Raw genomic sequence first — 19,800 nt, forward strand, 5'->3', positions numbered from 1 at the left:
AAAATGAGGAAAATGATGAGTGAAATTGATTGGGCCTGCAGCCTGATGGTCAGGAATCTGAGCAGCCTCTTGAACATGTGTTTCTTCTGTCCTCCTTCAGTCTCCAGTCTTGGTCAAGGAACCATGCCACCATTCTCTCCTTCTGTCTCCCTCTGAGCCTTCTGCTCCCCCTTCCTTTTCTGGTACTGCAGCTGATCTACCTTGGCCACAACGTCCTGTAACATTTAGTCCCTGAGCCTGTTCCTTCTCATACACTGGGGAGCACAAACTCCCCAAGAGTCCTGGGTAGATTCCTCAGTCCATCTGAGGTGGAAGGGCCTACCAAGGCAATGAAAGAGCACACTGAAGAAAGAAAAGGAAGGAAGGAAGGAAGGAAGAAAACCTCCCCACCCCCACCCCTTTTATGTTCAGCATCATGGGAAGGCTATAGGTTGATATTTATCATCTTGGGTTTTTTTAATTCATTCTTTATATTAGTCTGTTAAGAAGCTCTGGCCAATCACATTGCCAGCCCAGACACATTACAGTAAGAATTACATTTTTTAAATTGTTTAATAAAAATCAGCCCTTGACTTGGGGGCAGCGGGGGATATGGGGGAGGGAGGGAAGAGGAGCTTCCTTCAAAGAGCCTGTTACTAGTTTGGTTTTCATGTTATTGCAGGCAGGGCAAGCTTTAGAAGACAAATCTGCTAGAGGTGCCAGACTGGAAAGAGGGACTCCTGTCTCAGGCCAGTCGAGGAACACCATCTCTATGCAAAGGAACTTTTCGGTATCTGGTGACTGAACAGCATATCAGTGAATGGAAGGGGCTAGTGAACTAGAGGAGGCTGTTATAAGTCAGCTCTGCCCTGGAATCTGACTCACCCTCTAGAATTTTTATTGCTTGAAAACTTTTCAAGCATCACCAGCCAGGAGTAGGTGAACATTTGGGCAAATATTCGTAAGATGCTGAACTAGGATGCAGACACTTACCAGCTGTGGAACCGACCCTTCTCCCTCCCTCCCCACACCCTGGACAGCACAGACATCCTGGACAGCATGCCACAACCAGACAAAGGCCCAGCAAACCAACTGTAGCCACCCACAAGGAGCTCTGTTTGCCTGCCCCAGCCATTGGGATATATAATCCTGATAGCTTGGGAAATGCAAGCAGCAATGAAACTCGAAACAGTGTTCTGGCATGACACAGTTACAAATAGAGCATTATATGCAGAAATGTGCACTTGTGCTTGCTAAGGCTCTGACCCTAATCCCTTTTTCGAAGAAGAAGCATGCATTTAGAAGAAAATAGTTGCTAGCTATCTGTTTGAATCCTCCCCTGGTCCCTCTTGCTTGGAATCCATCTTGGACCCCAAGTGGCATGGGGCCGGGAAATGGCTTGGCTTAAGCCCTTAACAGAAGCGAAATCCAGCCTCCTGCATGTCATTTCTTCCCAAACAATAATTGCATTGGTCAGAGCCCAGCAAATCCTCCCATTAATGCTGTGATTCCAAAAACTAAATATAGCAGGTGCCACTTATCAGGCTCTGGGTCCTGCTGCATTGCCACATCCTCACCAGCCCCATCCCTAAACAGGTCTTCTGAATATGGGCCCCCAGCCAACTGCCCACATGGCCTGGAGTCCACTCCTGAACCTCCAGCCCCTTTGCCACTAGGTTCTCCTCTGGTGGTGTCCCAGTCCTCTCTGCCTCTGCTCTGAAAAAACATATAGTCCCAACTCAGGAGATGGTCACGCCTGACTGTGGGCTCTATGCTGGGGGCAGTTGCCAGCATCTGGCTGAGTTCCTCATACTAGGGCAGGTAGCTGGGAAGTTCCCAGACTTACCATTCCCATTCTTTGCCCTGTGGTAGGTGGAATTGAGGTGTTTAATCCTCTCCCTGCACCACCCAGCAGTTTTGTTGATCTCCAACACTGCTGGGCTCTTGGAGATTGTCATAGAAATGCAGGTTTCTGCTGATTCTGCCAAAAGTCTGTGGGGATTAAAACAGACTGATTCACATTTAGCCCCAATAGAATTAAGGGATAGACCCACTCTTCCTGTCGCTTCACTATGGTTAACACAAAGGCAGTAATGGTGGCATTGGTAATTGAAAATGAAAAATTTACCAGCCTCTACCAATCCTGATGTCTTTGCTCAAAGGGAGTAGTGGAATTTTCCCGGAGAGCTTTTCTTATCTCTACAGGAAGGACTCCATTTAAACCTTCTCTAATAATGTTTGTAGCTATTCCTAGAACCCAGTACTGTGCCTGGATACATGAAAGAGCCATGGACACATTTGACTGCAACACATTGAGAGCATTAACGATGTGAGGGTGGTCTACCTGTTGCACCTGTAACCAGCCAGGTAATACATTTGCTATCTTGTATTCCATAATGCTGAGATGATTGAAAGAGGTGATTAAGGGATGCGATAAGGAGGCCATATCTTGACCTATCGCCCCAATTTTACTTGCTAGAACCTCTTTATCTATGGTGTTTAAGACAATCAATCCTGTGCCCACCAGTCCTAGAATGATAGCTACTGTATCCCTCCCCTGATATTTGGGCTGCTTTGGGAGTACACTATCTAGCCAAGCATACTACCCAACACGTAATGTGAAGACATAAGGTGCACATTTGGGCTGCACTAATGACAAATCTAACCGCAGAGGTATAATAACCTTTTTCAAGGCGTACATGGGATTTACCATTAACAACTTTTTCACGTCCCTTTTTACCATTACAGGCCCAATAATAATTTTCTGTGGTTGAGGAACCACTACAATTTCTTTGACCATCGTAGTCTCATACAGACTTGTAACTGTCCAGTTACCGGTGTCATTAACATTAACATTGATTTTAACATTTCCAGTACACTTTACATGAAATGTGACATTTTTTCTGCCACAAAACTGGTTTAACCCTTGACAGTTATCTAAACAAGTTTTATTATGCATTACACATTGCAACTCACTTTCATAGCTCTTAGTGGGGGTGACCAAATTAATTTCAATAGATTCCAAGTAATACTGCAGGCCCTTTACTACATTGATATTTCTGGCTTCTACCCGAATCCATTGACCAACCCTGAGCTCAATGTATGAACATTTGGAGGAGTTTGCAGTCGTTGCCACAATAGTGCAATTATTCATAAAATTGTCATTGAGGAACCAAACACATTCAACATCAGATTTTTGGATAAAGGGGAATATCTCTCCATTACCCTCTGACAGGGTTACATTTTGTTCCCCTGCTTTCTCCATAAAGGAAAGGACACTTTCCCCAGTGGCTTTTTCCTCCCACACTGTGTAACAGTCTGTGAATTGTTCATACGAGTACACCCACACCTTTCCTTTAAACTGGAGAGGATCCAGTCTGATACATAACTTTCATTAGCCATGCAAGTGAGATGGTCTCCATTTCTAACAACTACAGAGTCTGACATATGTAACAATACACAAGAACAGATCCAGGTATACATTCTGTAGTCGTTCCTAAAAGAAAAAGGAAAGAAAAGAATAAATACCATACTGTTCTCTACACTTAAGTTACAAAGCCTTTCCAGGTCTTTAACTGGCTGGAATGGAACCATTTCAGCACTCTATTTTTCTTTCCTTTAATTTCCACTTGATACACAGTAGGACTTGCTTTATTAGTTATAACTTCAGGTGCCAACCATTCTGGGCTCAAAACATGCTTCTTCTCTGAAAAGAACCTCTACAACACCCTGTCACCTATATTCAATTCTTTAGGACTTAGTACATTTTGTAGTCTTTGGTCCATATGCTTTACATTACTTTTTAAATTGATTACCACTTGCATTTGGATAGTGATCTTTGTTCAGTACCCCCCCCCCTCACCTCCAGCCCCTTCTAAAATACTAATCAGATAAAATTAATAACCACACGCCCACTGGGCATGCTTTTGAGACATGTGACTCCTTTGGGGGAAAAGAGTATAAGAATCAAGCAAAGTAAATTACTGTTAGAGAGAGTTGGGGGATTCCTTAATTTAGGGTTACCATTCGTCCGGATTTACCCGGACATGTCCTCCTTTTTGTGTTAAAAATAGCGTCGGGGGGGGGATTTGTAAATAACTAAAAATGTCCAGGATTTCCCCCCCATGCAGAGCAGAGCGAGCGGCTGGGAGGCTGCAGGAAAGTCAGCTGCTCGCATGGGGCTCTGGCAGCCAGAGCCCTTCCCCCTGCAGCTTGCCGGGCTGGACTCCGGAGCAGCTGTAGAGCTCCTCCTCCCCGCCTCCCACCCTGCATTCTGAGCCGGCCGGCCTGCCGGGCCGTTTGCATCGGGCCTCGGCAGCTCCTCCTCCCCTGCAGCCCAGAGCCCCGCTACGGCAGCACTGGGCAGGGGCAGGGACTGGGTTGTGTGTTGCGCTGGGGAGCGCAGCCACGTGTCCGGCTCCGCACAGAGCCCAACACCATGTTCTGAGCAGCGGGGTAAGGGGGCCAGGGGGCAGGAGAAGGGGCAGGGAGATTTTAGAGGGGTCAGTCAAGAGATGGGGGGGGTCGGGAGTTCGGGGGGGGCTTTTTGGGGAGGGGTGGAGAAGGTTTTGGGCAGTCAGGATACAGGTAGGGGGTAGGGTCCTGGGGGGCAGTTTGGGGGGGGTCTTAGGAGGGGGCAGTCAGGGGACAAGGAACAGGGAGGCTTAGGTAGGGGGTGGGGTTCTGGAGGGCAGTCAGGAGCAGGGGTCCCAGGAGGGGGAAGTCAGGGGACAAGGAGCGGGGGGGGGGTTTGGGAGTTCTGGGGGGGGCTGTCAGGGGACAAGGAACAGGGAGGGTTGGGAGTTCTGGGGGGGGGTTGTCAGGGGGTGGGGAGTGGTTGGATGGGGCGTGGGAGTCCCAGGGGTCTGTCTGGGGGTGGGGGTGTGGATAAGGGTTGGGGCAATCAGGGGACAGGTAGGGGGTAGGGTCCTAGGCGGCCAGTTAGGATGGGGGAAGGGTCTCAGGAGGGGGCAGTCAGGGGACAAGAGGCAGGGAGGCTTAGGTAGGGGGTGGAGTCCTCGGGGGCAGTTAGGGGCAGGGGTCCCAGGAGGGGGCAGTCAGGGGACAAGGAACGGGGGAGGGATGGGGGTTCTGAGGGGGGTGGGAAGTGGGAGGGGCAGAGGTGGGGCTAGGACAGGACGGGGGCGGGGCTCCTCCCGTCCTCTTTTTTGCTTGCTGAAATATTGTAACCCTACTTAATTGATGCTTGAAGAAGCTGCTGACAGAGTAGCCAAAACTCTGCTCCATGGGCTTGAGTAGGACCTTGACCAGAGGGATTTCCAGGCAGCCAAGGCCTTTCCTCAAGGAAATCCGAGACAGACCAGAGGGCCGAGGTGACCAGACCTGGAGACAAGAAGTCGTCCATAGAATTGGTAACCACCTTCTCTGTTTGCCAAGCAGGAACTGTGTGAGGCTAGCACAGGGCCTGTTTGTGTATGTTTGTGAAAGAGAGGCTCGCTAAGAGGAATGTATAGCTCTTAATGTATAGTCCTTAATGTCTAACATAGGAGTTATGTGCTTAATGTAACCTTTTACCGCTTGCATAATTCCTTCTCAAATAAACTGCAGTGTATGCAAGATAATTACTGTGGACCTTTTTCACCGGTATGACAGTAAAGTTCCATTCAGGGTAGTAGCCCCCTGGTGCCAACACCCCTGCTCATCATACTCTTTCTCTGAATCAGAGGCGGTATTAGACCCTTCAGATTCATAGTCCTTTAACGGATCTACATCTATAGGGAGGAGCATTCCTTTAGCTTTCATTAACTCCTCTTTTAGCATTTTGATTTTGCTATCACACTCTGCATGGCTTAAACCAGACTTGTCACTTTCCCTGACTTCCTTTAGCAGCTGTCTAGTCGCTGCCTGAGACCCCTCTAACATCTTAGTTAAAACAAGAATCTCTTTAGTGATTTATTTTAACTTTATTAAGTTCCATGCTTACTTCTTGCAGCTGCTGCTCCAGCTTCCCAATCTGCATAGATTGGTTCAATAACTGTGCTGACAACACCTTTTTTCCAGCAATCAGTTTTTCAGTATCATCTCTCTGTTGCCCTAATTGGCCTTCTAACTGAGAGATGGTCTTTTCCTTTGTTTTTAAGTACCTGTTTAACTCTACAGACACCATCCATAAACCATACAACACAGCTCTTTTCCTAAGCTGCTTGTTAGGGAGGGTTTTGGTAGTTACAAAACTTTCTCAACCTTCACATAATATCTCAAACGCTTTACTCCCTTTAAACATATCTTTCGCCCACGGATTCTTACATTTACCATAATCATTGACACAATAGACCAAAGCATTTGTATTGATCTCCTTACTCCATCCTTCCATGCTGAAGGTTCTGGTGCTCATCCTGCAAATCGTTATTTGTCTGACTTACCATTGACACGACAACCGTAAACAGTACTCACAGAACTCATGGGGACTTCCCACCACTGGAGCCTTTGTTTTCCCAAGTTATGAGCTTAGTGGAATCCCAAACCACTTTTATGTCCTGTGGCATCTAACTCAACAGTAACTCAGTACTTCCAGAGCTCACTGGGACTTATTGCCACAAGAATCTCTGCTTTTACAAAGCTGTGGGCTTTGCGGGCTCCCAAACCACTTTAGAGCCTTTTGGCAATGAGCCAACAACACCAGTACTTGGTTGTATACATACGGTGTTAGCTGGACACAGCTCTGGCAGGCTCCAACCACTTTACTGCCCTGTGGCAACGAACTCAACAGCAGCAGAGTTTCGCAGAGCTCACTTCCCCTTTAATGTCCTGTGGCAACAAACTCTGCAGCAACAGCACTCGGTTGTGCTTACACGGTGCTTACCGGACACCCTCTCCAGCTAGAGATCAAAGCATCTACCGGACACACTCTCCGGTGAGAGAACTTAGCAGTGCTTATCAGACACCCTCTCTGACTAGAGATCAAAGCGCCTGCTAAAACACTGCAGCACTCACACTGCACACTTTTGTGTCCCAGATAGAAAATCACTGGCCACATCAGCAACTCCCACTCACAAGGTCTGTGGACCTAGTTAACCTTCTGTGCAAACAGACAATAGACAATAAACAGTAATACAGTACTATTAGGGTCTTGTCTCTAGAAGCCTTACTTTTAGGGGATTCCTTTTTAAGGGATTTACCTTTGAGGGTCCCTCTGCAGTTGCCAAAACTGTTACCAAAATAACAGGTAAGCAAGATAACTTAAATATCCTTGCTCTTAGTTTGTCTCCTTAATTCAACATCTATCATCTCTAGGTAAATTTCCCAACTCTCCCACTCTAAATGGACCAACCTCAGACCCTCAGATCAGACATGCCAAACCCATGAAAAAAAACGCAGAAATTGGGCCCTTTTTTTGGCTTAATTGGCTTGAGAGTTGCTTGTTGGCTAGTTTTTGGCTTGTAGCTTATTGCTTGTTTGGCTTGTAGCTTGTTGCTTTTTTTTTTTTTTATTGGCTCCCAGCAAGCAGGGGCAAAGGGGGGCAAGCAGGGGCAAGGGGAGGAGAGAATCAGGAGTGCACAGCAGGCCCACCATAGTCCCAGACTGCAAACCAGCGGGATCTTGTCATATAGAGTGTTGGGGTTCTTAGGGATTGGCTTGTTTTGGCCTTGTTTTGACATGGGATTAGCTTGATTTTTGGCTTATTGTGAAAGTCAGGGTGCTTATTTACTGCATGAAAGTTGGCAACTGTGCCTCAGATCCCTGCTTTAAGCAATCATCCTGTCACAGCAGTGAAATCAAAACAGGAAACATTTATTAACAACAGTACTTATATTACAACATCATACACGGTAAACTCTATGCTATATTCTATGCTCAGGTTAACATCACAAGGCCCGAAGTCGGGACCCAAATTACCCCACCAAGGGCCACAAACCTTAACAATAACAAGGATTTCTTCCACCTTATTTCTGCGTGGGATACCAGGAACAGAAGCCAGACAACAGGAACCAGGACTGGAACTGAACCCTCAGGAATTAGGAACACAGGAACCACCAACAGGAGCCACCAGCCAAGAAGTTGCCAACAGGACCAAAGATCTTCTGGAACAGGTAAGTCTTCGTCTGTGTCTTGATCAGACAAGCGGCGATAGGGTGACCAGATGAGGGGAAGAAAATATTGGGACACATGGTGGGGGAGTGCCCACCGGCAGAGCGAAGAAAAAAAAAAAAAAGGCGAGTCTTGTTGGCTGAGCAAAAAAACACAGTGCTGCCGGCGGATATCGGGACAAAATGCGTCCCGACCACAGATCGGTCGGGATGCGGGACAGACACCGAAATATCGGGACATCTGGTCACCCTAAGCGGCGATGGTGCACAGGCATTGTCTGCCACTATGATGGACAGCACGGAGCAACATGTGCTGAGTCCTTATATGCACTTTCTGTTACCAGATTACACGCTCAGGTCACATGATGTTTCCCGCCTTTTGGGTTGCCAGGCAGACTACAACTGTCACTGAGCATTTTTCAAAAGCTTTTCTCCAACTAAACATTAGCACCAAAAAGAGCGCCAACCATGGCAACAAGAAGGAAGCCCAAGATGGAGGATGAACTGACTGCAGCCTAAACAAAATTGCTAAACCAGGCCACACCTATCCCATGGATGAGCCAGGAAGCGCATGTTCTAAGGACATACAGGCAGGGCCGGCTCTAGGTTTTTTGCCGCCCCAAGCAAAAAAAATTTTGGTTGCCCCCCGTCCCAGCCCTGGGCTCCTCGCCGCACCCCCCTCCCACCCCAGCCCGGGGCTCTCCCCCACCACCCGCACCCCCCTGCCTCCCCAGCCCTGGGCTCTCACCCCCCTGACCCACACCCCCCTGCCGCCCCAGACCTGGGCTCTCACCTCCCTCACCCGCACCCCCTTGCTGCCCCAGCCCTCGGCTCTCCCACACACACACCCTGCTGCCCCAGCTCTGGGTTCCCCCTACCCCCCACCATTGCCCCACCCACACACACACACACCTCCTGCTGCCCCAGCCCTGGGATCACCCACTCCACCTGCACCCTCCTTCCGCCGCAGACCTGGGTCACTGGTAACTCGTTCCCACGGCAGGTCATTCAGCAGGAATTTTAGATGTGCACAGAACACAGACAGGATTGGTTCCCACATGGTTACAGAACTGCAGTAAAGTGGATCAATTTTCAGCTTGTGTGATTGGAGGATATCTGGATGCATATTATAAGACTGTCCTACATAAATGAGGAAAAGTTGAGGTGCCTTCATTATTCTTTTGTTCCACTCTTTCTTTCTATGGGGACTTTCCCAGTGCAATATCACTGTCTTCCTTTTAAACAAACAAACAAAAGGCAATGGCTGTTGAAAATAGCAATTCCAGTCCTAATAACCACTGAGAAGCATTTCTTGCTCAATTTTATCCTACTTTTTCTACAGCAAGTTACAGTGGATCAGTATATTTGATTTGGGAGAAATGAAGTAACAGCTGCCCAAACTGAGCTTGAGCACTCCTGAATTTTGAGGTGTTCAAATCCTAAAGGCAGGTGCTGGGCGGGAGGGGGAGCCTGTGGCTCCGCAGGGGAGCACGGCAGCATGTATGCAGCAGCGTGTCTGCCGCTGCACGAAGCCGGACACGCTGGTCGGAGTGGCACGGTAAGGGGGTTGGGGGGCATCAAGAAATTGTAGTGGTTCCTCAACCACAGAAAATTATTATTGGGCCTGTAATGGTAAAAAGGGACGTGAAAAAGTTGTTAATGGTAAATCCCATGTACGCCTTGAAAAAGGTTATTATACCTCTGCGGTTAGATTTGTCATTAGTGCAGCCCAAATGTGCACCTTATGTCTTCACATTACGTGTTGGGTAGTATGCTTGGCTAGATAGTGTACTCCCAAAGCAGCCCAAATATCAGGGGAGGGATACAGTAGCTATCATTCTAGGACTGGTGGGCACAGGATTGATTGTCTTAAACACCATAGATAAAGAGGTTTCCTATTTTTTGAATGTTAAAATATGGAATCCCTACTCACAGCGCAGCTCTCCATTCACAGCAGGCTACAGCATGAGGTCTCAGCTTCCTCACTCCCTCCCCTTCTTTCCTGTTGGTAGTGGCCAAGGGAATGCTGGGAAATGTAGTTCTTTCCCTGCTGCAGGGCTGGCTCTATAGGCAGGGAGCTAACCAACGAACTACAGCTCCCAGGGGCCCCTGTTGGTTCTCAGCTCCGATGCTGGATCCCTGCCGCTCCTGCAAATGGGCTGCCCCAAGCACGGGTTTCCTTTGCTGGTGCCTAGAGCCACCCCTGGACACGCAGCAGGGGGTTGTGGATGGTCAGCACTGCCGTCCGGAGGAAGAGTCTTCTCTGCCCTTCCCAGAAGAACTTTCCGAAGACCTAAAACCAACAGCACGTGAGGCATTAGCAGATTGCCCAGAGCCAGGCTCCAACTCCTGGGGCTAGAACGGCATCTCCATCTAGTGGCCCCTGGAGGCAGACACTGCAGGGGACCCAGCCACCCCCACTCCCGGAGCTGTCTAATGCCCTGGCAGAGTGTCCTTACCTCCCCCACCCTAGCTGTGTTCCTGTAGCCCAGGAGCCTGCTGTCCTGGTGCCAGTCCCAGCACCACAAGTCTTCGGCCTCATGGATGCTCAGCCCTGGGAAAGAGAGACACACACACATTTGTCATTCTGGTTGCAGTGCTTGTGTCCTTCCAATCCCATTGGTGGCTGCACAGTCTGCAGAGTCCTCGCTGCCTGCCTGGCCCAACAGAATTGCAGGGGAGGGGTGTAGAACAGAGAAAGAGACAGACAGAGACTCATCCTCCAGCCAGGGTCAGTCTGAGAGAAATTGGCTGGGGTCCCAGTCTCACTCTTCTGTCGGGTGCCATTTCCCAGCTGGGTTCCTTACCCCTCTGGTGCAGCAGCAGCTGGTAGAGCCGGTAAACCCCCTCCCTGGCCTGCCGGCTGATGTCCTTGGCTGGGTCACTAATCAACAGAGCCAGCTGTGCCACATGGTGACCCATCCTGGGGAATTCTGCTAAGTTCTAATGGAAGGGAGAGGGAGCGGGGACTCCATCAGCATTTTCCTGCCAGCTCCCAGTGCCCCGTGGGCCAGGACTCTTTTTCCCCTCAGCACCTCTGCAGGAGATGCTAGAGGATAGAAGCTAGAGCTAGACCCTTAATTTCCTCTGCCCCCACAGGGAGCCTGGAGAACAGGGATATGGGCAGGGCCCTCCATGAGGATTTGCTTCCCCAGCTGCTCCAGGATGACAGGAAGGCATGAACCTGGAGCATGGTCCCCTTAAAAGCCCAGTCACCAATTAACCAGGACAAGAAGAACTTGACTCCAGCCAAACTCATTCTCTACTCTGCCTCCCCAAGAAGAACACTCCTAACCCACAGCCCCTGCAGCAGCAGATCCTACAGCCAGTTGGAGCCAGCCCGCCTCACCCCTCCTGGTGGTGGGAGGGAAACAGGAGAAAGGACAAAAGAAGGAAGAGATGAAGAGAAAGGAAGGAGGGATGGAGGAAAAGGTAAAATGGAAAGGACAAACCCTAATGTCCCCAGTGATTGTATCGGACAAAATCCCAGGTGGGGAATTAAATTCTACCACCTTAAATTTCCATACCTAGAATTCAGCTGGCACCAGGTGGATCAGACTGAACAGGTTCCAAACCTCTCGGAGACTCTTACCTTCTAAACAGGGACGTCTGTTTTCTAGTAAAATCAGTAAAAGGAAAGGAGAAAGCTCAAAAGAGGCTCCTCCTCGCACTCACGTACATGAACCCTAATACTCTCTCAGTCCTCATAGAGAGACCTCGAGAAGGAGACTTGCTGAAGCAAAGCCACAGGGGTCTCTGAGGTTTCCCTGGCCCTGCGCCCCTATCCTGCCTGGCTGATGTCAGCATTTCTCTGTGAGGTCACCACCTCACCACCACCTTTGACCAATAGGCTGAGGTCCTGCAAAAGGCCTTTGTGATGTCACTGCCACACACACCCCTCCCCTGAAGTGCGAATGTCCTGCTGCTGGCCAGACACTTTGAAGGTTTAAGCTACTCTCTGTGGATCACCCCACTCAATGCGTGTTCATTCTAGGAAGCAAGCCGGCTAGACAGGAAAACATCAGAGGCTGCTCCCAATGCTACACTCAGTTTTTCCAAAACTAGTAGACTTGATGGCCAGAAGAGACCTTTAGAGCATCTAATCTAACCCCCTGCATGATCACGGGCTTCCTGTATAGTACAATAGTTACTTTTTGGGGGCACACATTGCAGAAAGGCATCTAGTCTTCATTCAATGACATCAAGAGATGGAGAATCCACCACTTTCCCTTTTAGTGAGTGCCAGGGGGCTCCATTTCCCCTTCCACTAGCTCCCCATTTACAGTGAGCCAGAGCAGTACCTGCAGCAGGGAGTGGGAGTTGCTGATGGCCTCAGAGTCACAGCCCCTGCAGTGCCTCAGGCACTTGGCGCAAGTGCCGGATGATGCGGAGTTGGTGCATCACTTTGGCCGTGACTTCCTCCTGTTCATGGGAATGAGAACCTGTCAGAGACTCAAACGCCCCGAGGAATCAGGAGGAATTAAGAGCACCTGGAACCAGCAGCATTTCCACACAGCCCCTTCCCACCACTGAGGGATGGATGCCCCATTAACCAGGGCTGCCATCCTGTGGCTTCAGCATTAGTGTCTGAGATGATTTGGGGCAAGATCTCGACCTCCCTGCAACCCACTTCACTGCTGCCAGAATCCCTCCTGCCCACCCCTGCTAGAGGCCCCTCCCTGCCCAACCTGGGTGGGGGTGGGAGGGGAGGGTACTGAGAACTTGAGCTGTGGTATGGAGGTGGATCAGCTGTGAAGGGCACTGAGGGGGAGGTGGCAGGAGCTCACCCTTCAAGGAGGGGGTTTGGCACTGGAGGTTACTAGAAAGGATAACAAGACTCCATTCTGGGCGTCAGGAGGTGAATCCATCCCTCAGTGGTGGGCAGGTGCTGTGTGGAAATGCTGCTGGTTCCAGGTGCTCTTAATTCCCCCTGATTCCTCGGGGTGTTTGAATCGGTGATCATGCAAGGGGTTAGATTAGATGCTCTAAAGATCTCTTCTGGCTATCAAGTCTACTAGTTTTGGAAAAACTGAGTGTAGCATTGGGAGCAGCCTCTGATGTTTTCCTGTCTAGCTGGCTTGCTTCCTAGAATGAACACGCATTGAGTGGGGTGATCCACAGAGAGTAGCTCTGTCAAGGCTGCTTCCCCACTCTGAACTTTAGGGTACAAATGCGGGGGCCTGCATGAAAACTTCTAAGCTTAACTACCAGCTTAGATCTGGTCCGCTGCCACCACTCCCAAGATGCTAATTCCCTTCCCTGGGTAGCCATGAGAGACTCTTCACCAATTCCCTGGTGATTACAGATCCAAACCCCTTGGATCTTAAAACAAGGAGAAATTAACCATCCCCCCTCCTTTATCCCACCAACTACTGGTGGATCAAGATCCAACCCCCTTGGATCTAAAAACAAGGAAATATCAATCAGGTTCTTAAAAAGAAGGCTTTTAATGAAAGAAAAAGGTAAAAAACATCTCTGTAAAATCAGGATGGAAAATAACTTTACAGGGTAATCAAACTTAAAGAGTCCAGAGGAATCCCCTCTAGCCTTAGGTTCAAAGTTACAGCAAACAGAGATAAACACTCTAGCAAAAAGGTACATTTACAAGTTGAGAAAACAAAGATAAAAACTAACACGCCTTGCCTGGCTGTTTACTTACAAGTTGGAAATATGAGAGACTTGTTCAGAAAGATTTGGAGATTCTGGATTGATGTCTGGTCCCTCTCAGTCCCAAGAGTGAACAACCCCCAAAAACAAAGAGCACAAACAAAAGCCTTCCCCCCACAAAGATTTGAAAGTATCTTCTCCCCTTATTGGTCCTTTGGGTCAGGTATCAGCCAGGTTACCTGAGCTTCTTAACCCTTTACAGGTAAAAAGATTTCGGAGTCTCTGGCCAGGAGGGATTTTATAGTACTGTACACAGGAGGGCTGTTACCCTTCCCTTTATAGTTATGACAAGCTCAAACCTTCAAAGTGTCTGGCCAGCAGCAGGACATTCGCACTTCAGGGGAGGGGTGTGTGTGGCAGTGATATCACAAAGGCCTTTTGCAGGACCTCAGCCTATTGGTCAAAGGTGGTGGGGAAGTGGTGACCTCACAGACAGATGCTGACATCAGCCAGGCAGGATAGGGGCACAGGGCCAGGGAAACCTCAGAGACCCCTGTGGCTTTACTTCAGCAAGTCTCCTTCTCAAGGTCTCTCTTTGAGGACTGGGAGAGTATTAGGGTTCACGTACGTGCGTGCGAGGAGGAGCCTCTTTCGAGTTTTCTCCTTTCCTTTTACTGATTTTACTAGAAAACAGACGTCCCTGTTTACAAGGTAAGAGCCTCCGAGAGGTTTGGAACCTGTTCAGTCTGATCCATCTGGTGCCAGCCGAATTCTAGGCATGGAAACCACTAGTTGAAGGTGGCAGAATTTTATTCCCCACCTGGGATTTTGTCCCATACAATCACTGGGGACATTAGGGTTTGTCCTTTTCGTTTTACCTTTTCCTCCATCCCTCCTTCCTTTCTCTTCATCTCTTCCTTCTTTTGTCCTTTCTCCTGTTTCCCTCCCAACACCAGGAGGGTTGAGGCGGGCTGGCTCCAACTGGCTGTAGGATCTGCTGCCGCAGGGGCTGTGGGTTAGGAGTGTTCCTCTTGTGGAGGCAGAGGCAGAGCAGAGAATGAGCTTGGCTGGAGTCAAGTTCTTCTTGTCCTGGTTAAGTGGTGACTGAGCTTTTAAGGGGACCATGCTGACCCTCCACACGCACACCCTGTCGGGTGCTGCAGGGAGGTGAAGGAGGAAACGGTTGGCAGAGAGATGAAGCAGACTGAAGTAGGGACAAACACAAGGGTGGAGCAGTCCATGGTGGGTTCCTGTGCACTGTCCTGAAGGGAGTATAGAGCATAGGCATGGGGAAGACCAAAATTCACCTCCAGGTAGATCATCAACCTACTCCTCTGTCCCAAGGGCCAGGAAGGCCTCTGGTTTTTACTCTCTTCGGTAGCTGGAGCTGCTCTGTTTTGGGGGTGGTGTGGGCAGAGGTGGGAACAGGCCATAGGATTTAATCAAGTGTCAGGGGGAGACTCCCCCTCTGCGGGAGATTATGTTGCCCCTCTGTGGGGAATCCCTTCCTTTCTGATGCTGGACTCTGCCAGGAAGCCCAGCTCCCATCCCTTGGAAATTCAGGGAGGGGATGAGGGAATGGAGAATCCCAACTGAGATCCTGGTGCCAGGATGGAGGGATGCAATGAGGGGGGGAGGGGCAATGGCAGAAACCCATCCCAAGGTGGTTCCTTGGGAGGAAGAGAAGCCAAAGGGGTCGGCAGAGAGCCCAGGGATGGGAATACATGAACGGACCCCTCAGATCGCCTCCTGTTGCAGCAAGCAGGGGTCACTGCACAGATCTGCCCTGATGTCACCTCACCTACTACCATGGATCCATACGATTGGTGCTACACTCTGGCTTTGGAACAGTCTCTCCGGAAGCCCTTTGATGTGCCAGACCCCCTAGAGGTCTCACTCTTCCTGCAGGGTAAGACACACGGCTTCACTGCCTCCTGTGACTGGACCTCTGGGCCTTCAGCACTCCTGCTTCACACCAGGAGCAGTGTTCAGCGAATCCAGCTGAGATAGACTCCTGATGGAGACTTGTGTACACTTCAGGGATTAAGGCACCTCACCAAGCATTTGCAGTGACATTCAGAGCATTGACTAATTAACCAGGGTGATGACCTGTCCCAAATTGGGTGGGACAGTCCCGAAATGCAGAGTTCAAGTCCCTGTCCCGGGCTGAATGACTCCAGGACAGCAGCTCCCTCTGGGTCATTTGTTGCTAGGTTTCAATGCCCAGGCAATTGGGTTTGCCATCTTCAGTTCAGCAGGGGGTCAGGGTGCAGGGTGCGGCAGGGGGCTTAGGGCAGGGGGTCGGGGTGCAGGAGGGGTGCGGGGTGTGGCAGGGACTCAGGGCAGGGGGTCAGGTGCAGGAGGGGTGCGGGGTGTGGCAGGGACTCAAGGCAGGGGGTCGGGTGCAGGAGGAGTGCGGGGCGCAGGGTGTGGCAGGGGGGTTCAGGGCAGGGGATTAGGGTGCAAAAGGGCTTCAGGGGGCGGGCTCTGGTCCAGTGCGCAGCGGGGGCAGGTCAGGCTTCCTGCTGCACTGCACCACGGCGCTCCGGAAGCGTCTGGAATCTGGGGGAGGCGGGGTACAAGGGTCTGTGTGTTGCTGTTGCTTCAGGCACCGCCCCCAGCAGCCCCATTGGCCGGGAACAGGGAACTGCGGCCAATGGCAGCTGCAAGGGGCGCTGCCTGAAGCAAGAGCAATACACAGACCCCTGTGCGGGACTTCCTCAAGTTCTGGACACTTCCCGGGGTGGAGCGGGGGCAGGGCGGGCAGGCAGGGAGCCTGCCCTTCCCCAGGTGCGCGTCGGGCCGGAGACGCTCTAGGTAAACGTTGGGGAGGGTGGGGGGGCCACGAGGAGCTTGCAGGCCGCAGAAAATACCCGGCCCATGGGCCGCGTGTTTGAGACCCCTGGATTACAGCATGACGGTGCAAAACTCATTGGTCCCAATGAAGGAAAATCACTGTATAAACAGGGTGTCTTGCCATGAAACTTTGGGTTTGTCCTGCCAAGACTTCCCTGGGGCATCATGTCGTGACCAACAGAACCTGGCTCCTACCTACCCGTGACCAACCTAGCTGGCCACTAGATTGATCCAGACTCTGGACTGGTAACTATAACATCACCTGGCAGGGGGGGGTGCGTGTGTGTGTGTGTGTGGTGATTAAATACATATGCTAATTGTTGTATCTTTAATAAATGCGGCCTATTGCCTTTTCCCCTGAAACAGATCCCGTGTGCTTCTTATAAGCATAACAGGGTGGGGTGCCTTACCCTTAGCAACCCTAATCATAACTCCAACTGGCCTACTTACAGGGTCAGGGAGCCATACCCATAGGAATACTAAAACTAGGGCAGGGAGCCCTAGCCATGGGAACCCTAACCCTAGGTCAGAGAGTCCGAAACACAAGAATCCTAACACTAGGGAGGGGAGCCCTAGCCAGAGAAACCCTAACCCTAGCCTGGAGAGCCCAAACCGTAGGAACCCTAACACTATAGTGGGGACCCCTACTCACAGGAACCCGAATCCTAGTGTGGGAAGCCATATCCATAGGAACCCTAACCCAAACTCCAAGTGGCCTATCCATAGGAATCCTAACCCTAGGTCAGGGAGCCATACCCCCAATGGGTATGGCTCCCCACCCTAGTTTTAGGGTTCTTTTCTGTAGGGATCCCCATCCTTGGGTTAGGGTTCCTATGGGTACAGTTCCCCAGTTTAGGGTTAGGGTATCTGTGGATAGGTCACTTGGAGTTAGGATTATAGTTCCTATGAGTAGGGTACTTGGAGTTAGGGGTAGAGTTCCTATGGGTTGAGCTCCCCTCCGTATGATTAGGGTTTGTATGGGTTAGGCTCCCCGCCTAGGATTGAAAGGGCTCTCCACCCTATTGAAAGGGCTCTCCACCCCAGGGTTAGGGTTTATATGGGTAGGGCTCCCTGCCCTAGGGTTAGGGTACCTATGGGTAGGCCACTTGGCATTAGGGTTCGGGTTCATATGTGTAAGCCACCCCAGAGTTAGGGTAGCGCTGGTGGCATTTTACAATGCTGAGAATTAGGGTCCTATCTTTAATTTCATGGCCTCCTTCGCCACAAAGAAGATCTTTCTTTACTTTGCAGTGTAGGGTCCCAGAGACAAGCTGAGGCTGGCTCCCCCAGATCCAGAGTAACCTGCAGCCAGCACTCCGTACACCAGCATGTATTTAGCCCCATCAGGGCCGGCTCTAGGTTTTTGCCGCCCCAAGCAAAAAAAATTTTGGCTGCCCTCCGTCCCAGCCTTGGGCTCCTCACCGCACCCCCTCCCACCCCAGCCCTGGGCTCTCCCCCACCACCCGCACTCCCCTGCCTTCCCAGCCCTGGGCTCTCACCCCCCTGACCCACACCCCCCTGCCGCCCCAGCCCTGGGCTCTCACCTCCCTCACCCGCACCCCCTTGCTGTCCCAGCCCTCGGCTCTCCCACACACATACCCTGCTGCCCCAGCTCTGGGTTCCCCCTACCCCCCCCACCATTGTCCCACACACACACACCTCCTGCTGCCCCAGCCCTGGGATCGCCCACTCCACCTGCACCCTCCTTCCGCCGCAGACCTGGGTCACTGGTAACTCGTTCCCACGGCAGGTCATTCAGCAGGAATTTTAGATGTGCACAGAACACAGACAGGATTGGTTCCCACATGGTTACAGAACTGCAGTAAAGTGGATCAATTTTCAGCTTGTGTGATTGGAGGATATCTGGATGCATATTATAAGACTGTCCTACATAAATGAGGAAAAGTTGAGGTGCCTTCATTATTCTTTTGTTCCACTCTTTCTTTCTATGGGGAATTTCCCAATGCAATATCACTGTCTTCCTTTTAAACAAACAAACAAACAAAAGGCAATGGCTGTTGAAAATAGCAATTCCAGTCCTAATAACCACTGAGAAGCATTTCTTGCTCAATTTTATCCTACTTTTTCTGCAGCAAGTTACAGTGGATCAGTATATTTGATTTGGGAGAAATGAAGTAACAGCTGCCCAAACTGAGCTTGAGCACTCCTGAATGTTGAGGTGTTCAAATCTGAAAGGCAGGTGCTGGGCGGGAGGGGGAGCCTGTGGCTCCGCAGGGGAGCACGGCAGCATGTATGCAGCAGCGTGTCTGCCGCTGCACAAAGCCGGACACGCTGGTCGGAGTGGCACGGTAAGGGGGCTTGGGGGGTTGGAGAAGGGGTAGGGAGTTCCGGGGGGGCAGTAAAGGGGCAGGGAGCAGGGGGGGTTGGATGGCGCGGAGGTTGGAGGGGGCAGTCAGGGGCAGGGAGAAGGGGGGGTTAGATGGGTCAGAGGTTTGGGGGGACAGTTAGGGGACAGGCAGCAGTTGGATAGTCATGGGAGTCCCAGGGAGTTGTCAGGGGACAGGTAGGGGGTGGGGTCCTAGAGGGGAAGTTGGGGGGGGTCTCAGGAAGGGGGAAGTTGGGTACAAGTTGGGTACAGTGGGGCTTAGATAGGGGGTGGGGTCCTGCGGGGCAGTTGGGGCAGTGGTCCCGGGAGGGGGTGATCAGGGAGCAGGGGGGTTGGATGGGTTGGGGTTTCTGTGGGGGGCAGTCGGAGGGAGTGGATGGGGGCAGGGTGGGGCTACCCTCCCTCCCCGTGGAGTGTCCTATTTTTTGAATGTTAAAATATGGAATCCCTACTCACAGCGCAGCTCTCCGTTCACAGCAGGCTACAGCATGGGGTCTCAGCTTCCTCATTCCCTCCCCTTCTTTCCTGTTGGTAGTGGCCAAAGGAATGCTGGGAAATGTAGTTCTTTCCCTGCTGCAGGGCTGGCTCTATAGGCAGGGAGCTAACCAACGAACTACAGCTCCCAGGGGCCCCTGTTGGTTCTCAGCTCCGATGCTGGATCCCTGCCGCTCCTGCAAATGGGCTGCCCCAAGCACGTGCTTCCTTTGCTGGTGCCTAGAGCCGCCCCTGCATACAGGCATGTGTCTGAGGACTGTAGGTATGGATGGAAGCATAGGCGACAGGTTAGATGGGCTCATGGTGCCCGAGCACCAGGAATATTCAGGGCTGGGGGCTGTGCTCCACCAGTATCTGGAGCTGGGTTTATCAGTAGCATAGCTAGGGGGGTTCAGGGGAAGCAGGCGCTTCCCCTCAGTACATTTTTCAAAAGCGGCGCCTGCCGGGCCACCGCTGGGGTCCTGCAGG

General features: G+C 51.1%; 1 long non-coding RNA gene across 3 annotated transcripts in view; it reads left to right on the forward strand.

Annotated features, from left to right (window-relative positions):
- Positions 1-19,800, forward strand: part of LOC128844900 (uncharacterized) — a 106,830-nt gene that overhangs the window by 83,550 nt on the left and 3,480 nt on the right. Inside the window, exons 1-4 of one of the 3 annotated variants that reach the window (XR_008446547.1) lie at positions 4,280-4,434; positions 5,192-5,351; positions 7,906-8,030; positions 8,372-8,658. This is a non-coding gene — a long non-coding RNA (uncharacterized LOC128844900). Of the gene's footprint in view, positions 1-2,223; positions 2,347-4,279; positions 4,435-5,191; positions 5,352-7,905; positions 8,031-8,371; positions 8,659-19,800 lie in introns of those variants that run through there. The other 2 variants (XR_008446546.1, XR_008446545.1) reach the window with 2 other exon arrangements.

The sequence above is a fragment of the Malaclemys terrapin genome, chromosome 1 (assembly GCF_027887155.1).
Source record: "Malaclemys terrapin pileata isolate rMalTer1 chromosome 1, rMalTer1.hap1, whole genome shotgun sequence".
In the NCBI taxonomy this organism is placed as follows: domain Eukaryota; kingdom Metazoa; phylum Chordata; order Testudines; family Emydidae; genus Malaclemys; species Malaclemys terrapin.